Below are 6476 nucleotides of genomic sequence, written 5' to 3' on the forward strand. Positions count from 1 at the left end.
CCAGAGGCCTTCTGTCCATCTGTCTACCACTGCATCAGAGCTGGCCTCCCAAGCAGCATCTCTGTAATAAAAGGGGATTTCCTCAGTACAGTGCCTGAAGGTTGGGCTCTTCTTCCAAAGCTGGTGCCAAGAATGCGCTGAGGGTGTTGCACCCAAAAAGGCCTTTTGCTGCACATGAGTTCTCCATGGGCTGAGGGGGACACGCTCATAGGGTGATGTGTTAGGAAATGAGGGCAGGATTCTGCCCTCACTTGTGGGTGCCGAGTACCCCTGGAGAGGGTGAGTGGTATCTGCCAGGGACTGTCTCACATATTACAGGGCTGGTGAAAGATGCCGGTTCTTCTGGAAGGGAATATGGAGTCACCAGGGGAGCACAGGGCATCCCCAGGGTCAGCGTGTGCCTGGGATGGGCAGTGAGTGGAGACTCACAAAAGCAAGTGCAGGCACCCAAAGCAAAGGGCTAAACCAAAGAAGGCACTGAGTGAGGGCTCTGCAAGCTCAGCAGAGCCAGCAGGGACTCAGCAGGCCCAGGGAAGGGACACTCCAGAGCGGTTCTTGTCATCCACCTACAAACCATGGGCTGGGTGCAATGACACATCTGAACCCATCCTGAGCCATTTGAAATACCGTGTTTGCTTTGAGCATCTTCCACAGCCACAGACCCTGGGGAGGGGGGTGTCGGGTGCAATGCTGCTGGGCCAGCTGGCTCTGCCATGGCCAGCGCAGAGTCACCCGTGGCCCCACAGCCTGCTTGTGCTGCAGAGAAGCACTGACAGCCCGGGGCCCTGCAGGGAACCGGGGAGGGGTGAAGGAACAACCGGCCAGGCCAGCACAGGCACACACTCACTCGGGGAAAGGCTCTCTGGGAAGCAGGGAGCCCCGAGCAAGGCTGCTCACCCTGCCCTGAAACCCCCCCCCCCCACACTCCCTGTCCTCCCATGCCCTGTCCCAGCCCTGGTGCTGGCCAGCTGCCCTGGCCTGGGGCAGCTCCAGCTCCCCAGGAGGGGGAAGGGGCATGGGGGGAGCAGTCCAGGGAGCTGGGGGGGAGGTCAGCGTCCCACTCTCTGGCTGGGAATGGAGCCCCAGCTTGGGCAGATGTGGGGATCATTAACAGGATGAGCACAGGATGTAACATCAATCACAATACAGTGGTAGCTTTTGGTGACCAACCTTTAGAGATATCATACCCATGGCGTTCAGCAAGGCTGGTTTCCACTTTCGCTTACCAAATCCATTAACTATTATAATAGATCATCATTCCTTCTCCTTCTTCTAAGCATCTTCCAATTTCAGACAGATGCTTGGTGTTCTGTTTGAGAAACCTGTCTAGTTGATGGAAGGTTACTCCAAGTGTTCCTGATGCATTAAACAGTGCAAAAATAGGACATCATTTGTTCAGTCATATGAGAAGTTAACTAGTAGGTCTGCTTCATGATTGGGGCAAAAACATATGTCACATTACAATGGCAACTGCTGCCTTATTCTTATGGACAATTAGGCTCGCCGGCCACCATAACAGGGTCTGACCCCAGGTTCCCACTGAGACAGAAGTTCGAAGTCAGATCGGAGCAAAATAAAATTTAATGACACACATGCAGTAATTACAGCTCGAGCTGGGTGCTTCCGAAGAGGGACCCCGAACAAAGAAATCCCTGGGTAATTATACCCTTCCAGTCTAGGATCCACCCCATACTTCTGAACCAATCATAATATTAGAGTTTGGGGTCTTCCAGCTCCCAGTTGGTCCTTCCTGTAGTTTCCAGGTGTGTTCTTTACTTCTTATCGCACTTCTGCATAGGTGTCGATGGCTCTTTTACTCCCTTATCTTGTCCCTCAGAACCAGTCTTTGTGGTTACTTCTTTCTTGCATAGTTGTCTGGCTCTTCTACTTCCTTATCTTGTCCTCCGGAATCAGTCTTGTGGTTCCTTTGTTTCTTCCTTCTGTGTCCTACCTTAAAGTCCATCTCTCTGCTGGTGCTCATTAATGTTAAACTGCTTATTTCTCTCTACAGTCCCCCCACCCTTGCCCTTATGTTGAACTGGCTCTGGGGCCTTCTTTTACTTAACTGGCTAAAAGTTCAACATATCTAGCTGAATGTTCACAGCTTGCAGCCTCAGCCTTCAGCAAATTTAGCTACTAATGCTAAGCAAGTTATGCTAAGTGATCAGCTCTAGACAGCTTCAGTCCATTATTCTCTAATAGTCCTCCCTTTGTTTTTATTAAGCATTCCTGCTAATATATTAAGCAGAGTTCTCAAAACCTTTTGAGGCGTACTCTCACTTTCCATAATTTTATATACAATATGATCATAAATAATAGGCATAGCACAGTTAAACTTAACACAACTACTACTGGGTGCAACATGTGATTATAGATCCCTGTTGCGGTTGGTGACCATCCCAGAAGAGTCTCCCACCAATGATATTCTCAATCCTTCTTCACTCTTTCTAAGATGTGCTGTATCTCTTCTGTATCATGACGAATGGCGATTAGAGGTTTTTGTCCATTGTTTCGGATGCATTTTAGCAGTTGACACAGGTCATCATGTTGTAGCAGTTTCTTCACCAATGTAAGATTCATTCCGATGGGGGTAGGCAATAAATCTTGACTTAAGGTATAATTAGACTGTAATAATTGATAAGGCACAATAGGAGCTGAATAATTAAAGTCACATCCCATAATTCTAGCAAAATTACAAACACAAATATTTGAGTGATTACTTGTGTCTACAGTAATGTTATCTACAAACATAAGATCACAGAGGGTTCCCATACAAACACATCCTTTTCCAATATATACAAGTAGAGTTTCAGGGATTTCATCAGGGTGTATTTCGAAATGACAAACATTTTGTTCAGTATCAACACAAATGTCTTGGGCTTTGATGGTATTACTCTCACAAATAAATCTTTGTTGTTCCCGTACAACACATGCGTTAACATCAACAGTTTGCCATTTTCTTCTGCTGCGCTGGGCCCACACTCTATGTTCTAGTGGATTCAGTACAGCTCCATTGTGATTTAATCCCAGCACAATGATTGGGTATATGGTGTATACCAAAGCATTGTGTATTGTTAAGACAAAAGCTATAGCCTTATTGTTGATGGGGTCATAAGTAAAATTGACTAGACTCCACCAAGAGTGCAATTCCTTTTCAAATTTAGTTGCATTATCCCAAATTACCTTTCAAATTTCAGTGGGTAAGGTGCCCTCTTCACCTTCTCTAATAATTGCTGCTACCATAGATTGCATCCACAGCTGAGCTTGCATACAACTAAGAGCTAGAGAAACATTATATTGGGCTACACCAAGTGCATTTACAATTAAGTGGTGGTCTCTTTCATTAATTCTTTCCCATTGAGGTAATACATTAGATAAGAGCCACTGGTTAGTTCCTAATGCTAATACAGAGGAACACAATGGATGTTCTAATTTGTGCAAATCACTTGTCGCTGTACTTAGTTTATTCATGAGCACTTTGGCATCTATACTATTTAAAACTCCTAATCCTGCCCCCTGATACTGGTCACATCCCTCCTCGTTCATTTGGGAGAGGTGAGGGTTCACCTATGCAACCCTGCTGACCATCCTGCATAGGAGGTACTTAGAAATGGTGAACAGGCCGGTTTGACTGTAGAGATGTTAATTTGCATCCATAGTTCTACTCGTTTAAGAGACCAAGATGGCTTAAATAACACTCGTTGTTGGCCTGTATTTTTAATTACATATGGTCCTGCCTTTACTATTATGGGAGACATTTTACTCAAGGGAGTCGTTCTGGATCGATCCAGGGGGGTTGGTTTCGATTAATCCGAGCTAACACAGGAGACCCGGGCTTCTATTTCTCTCTTCGCGGATACAGATATACAACACTTTTGGTCAGTTTTACACTCTTTTTTACAGCATTTGCTTTTAGTTTCTGTCAATACTGTTTCATGTAAATTTGCTGACATACAACAAAAGGTTAAACTGAATTCACTCACTCCTAGCCCTGAATAATTAAACCAAATTTGGTTTCCTTTTGTATTGTTTTCAGAATACCTTTGTGTATCATAATTATCTCGTCTTATTAATTGTATACTTATCCATCTGGAACTTGTGGTTAGAAACAATATTAGGCACATCCAGGGAGCATGTGTGGTTGTCTTCATTGCTCCGTAGTGACACCTGCTGTGCTCGCTTCTTGGTCTGCAGTTTGTTTCACGTGTGAGTGGTGAATCCAATTCTTTTCCTAAAACTTTAACAGGAAAATAAGAACTTAACAATACAGTGTAGGATCCTTCCCATTTTGGTTCCAACTTAGTTTTTCGTGGGAATACTTCTACCAATACTCCATCTCCAGGTTGTATATCGTGCACTTGTATTTCAGGTGGTGTGCATTGATACCATTGAGCATATTTTTTAAGATTTTCAAACTTTTTTTGGATACCTAGAACATATTGGGTTAGCTGTTCATCTCTGTCCAACAGGCTGGTCTTAGCCAGGATATAAGTCCCTGGGATGGCTAAATGTCTCCCAAAGAGAATTTCTGCTGGTGTTAGTCCTGTGGGTTGTTGCGGAGCATTTTGGATATCCCATAGGACTAAATTTAGGGCTTCGGGCCATTTTAGATTAGTGTGTGTGCATACCTTTCCTATTTTTTCTTTTAGTGTTCTGTTCATTCTTTCTACCTGTCCTGAAGACTGTGGGTGGTAAGGGGTATGTAGGTTTTTCTCTATTCCCAGTGATTTATATAATTGGTTGATTATGTTTGCTGTAAAATGGGCACCCTGTTGGAATCAATGGCTTCTGGAACCCCATATCTGGGTATGATTTCTTTTAGTAAGGCTTTTACTACCCCTCCTGTGTCGGCCTTCCTTGTTGGGAAAGCCTCTACCCAGCCTGATAACTGATCTGCTATCTCTAACAAGTGTTTGTATCCATTGGCAGCTGGCATATCCGCGTAATCTACTTGTAGCCTTTGAAAAGGGAAGTAGGCCCATGGTCATCCCCCTAACTCTGACTTTGGTTTGCTGCTCGAGAACTTTCGGCAAGTCGGGAAGCTCTTGGTTATCCTTTTCGCAGCAGCATAAATTCCTGGAGCTGCCCATGCTTTTTGTACCTGCTTAGCTATTGCCTCTGCTCCCCCATGAGCTTTATCGTGGAACCACCTAGCCACAGTAATTACATATTTCTTTCATAGAATTGGTTTTCCTCCAACTGTCCATATTCCATCCTCATTTTGTTTTGCTTCCCATTTTTCCCATTGTTTTTTCTCTTCTGCTAAGCAGTCTTTTTCATACATGGTTTTGGGGTCTATTAAATTTGGCCATTTGCTCTGGTCCATCATTGCAATTGCGACCATACAGTCCCTCAAAAGTCATCAGGCTGCTGCCTTTGCAGCGGCGTCAGCTAAAGTATTTCCTTTACTAATTTCTGCAGTGCCTTTAGTATGGGCTGGGCAGTGTATTACAGCAATTTCTTTGGGCAGTTGGACTGATTCTAGCAAATTACGTATTTCTTCTCCATTAGCTATTTTCTTTCCTGATGATGTAAAAAATCCTAATTCTTTCCATAACATCCCCAGTTGCATGACATACTCCAAATGCGTATTTTGAGTCGGTATATGCATTTACTCGCAGGTTCTTAACTATCTTTGCTGCTTGGGTTAATGCTATTTATTCTGCCCCTCGAGCACTTACAGACGGAGGTAAGGGATTAGCCTCAAGTACCTCAAAGAGGTTGGTGACAGCACAGCCTGAATGGCGTTTTCTGTCCAAATAAGAGGATGATCCATCTGTAAACAGAACTAAGTCTGGGTTTCCCAAAGGGTCATCTTTGAGATCCTCCTGGGGCTTGTTCGAGTTGACAACCACCTGTTCACAGGAACGATGAGGCTCTCCATCTTCAGGTAGGGGCAATAGCGTCACTGGATTTAAGATGTTGCATCTCTTTAAGGTCACTTTATCTGCAAGTAATATTACTCGTTCATAGCGGTGAGCTCTCTGCGGGGACAGTGCTTGAGTAGCATATTGTTTCATTAACAGTTCTACTTCATGTGGCACATACACAGTCATTGGGTGACCCAAAAATACAGGTCGTGTTTTTCCAATAAGGGCCGCTGTAGCTGCTATCGCTTTGATGCATCCTGGAGCGCCTTTGGTTACCGCATCTAGCTGGGTGGAGTAATAGGCCACTGACCTATGGTGAGGACCTAGTTTTTGAGTGAGTACTCCACTTGCTACCCCCTGTCATTCATGAACAAATAATTCACATGGCTTACTATAATCTGCTAGTCCTAGAGCCAGGGCTGAGAACAATGCCCTTTTTACAGATGTGAAAGCTTTCTAAAAATCCCCTGAGTTGCTTTTTTGTTATAGGACAGGGCATATCAAGAATTGTCTTTACTCATTCTGGATCAATTAATCTGTGCCCTTCCTTCAACATAAATCCCAAATATTTTGCCTCTTATTGACACAGCTGGAGCTTGGACAGAG

General features: G+C 44.4%; 1 pseudogene; it reads right to left on the bottom strand.

The window, feature by feature from the left end:
• Nucleotides 1-2253: 2253 nt before the first annotated feature.
• Nucleotides 2254-6056, bottom strand: LOC136993784 (uncharacterized; annotated as a pseudogene).
• Between the last annotated feature and the right edge of the window lie 420 nt (nt 6057-6476).

The sequence above is a fragment of the Apteryx mantelli genome, chromosome 20, assembly GCF_036417845.1.
Source record: "Apteryx mantelli isolate bAptMan1 chromosome 20, bAptMan1.hap1, whole genome shotgun sequence".
Lineage (NCBI taxonomy): Eukaryota > Metazoa > Chordata > Aves > Apterygiformes > Apterygidae > Apteryx > Apteryx mantelli.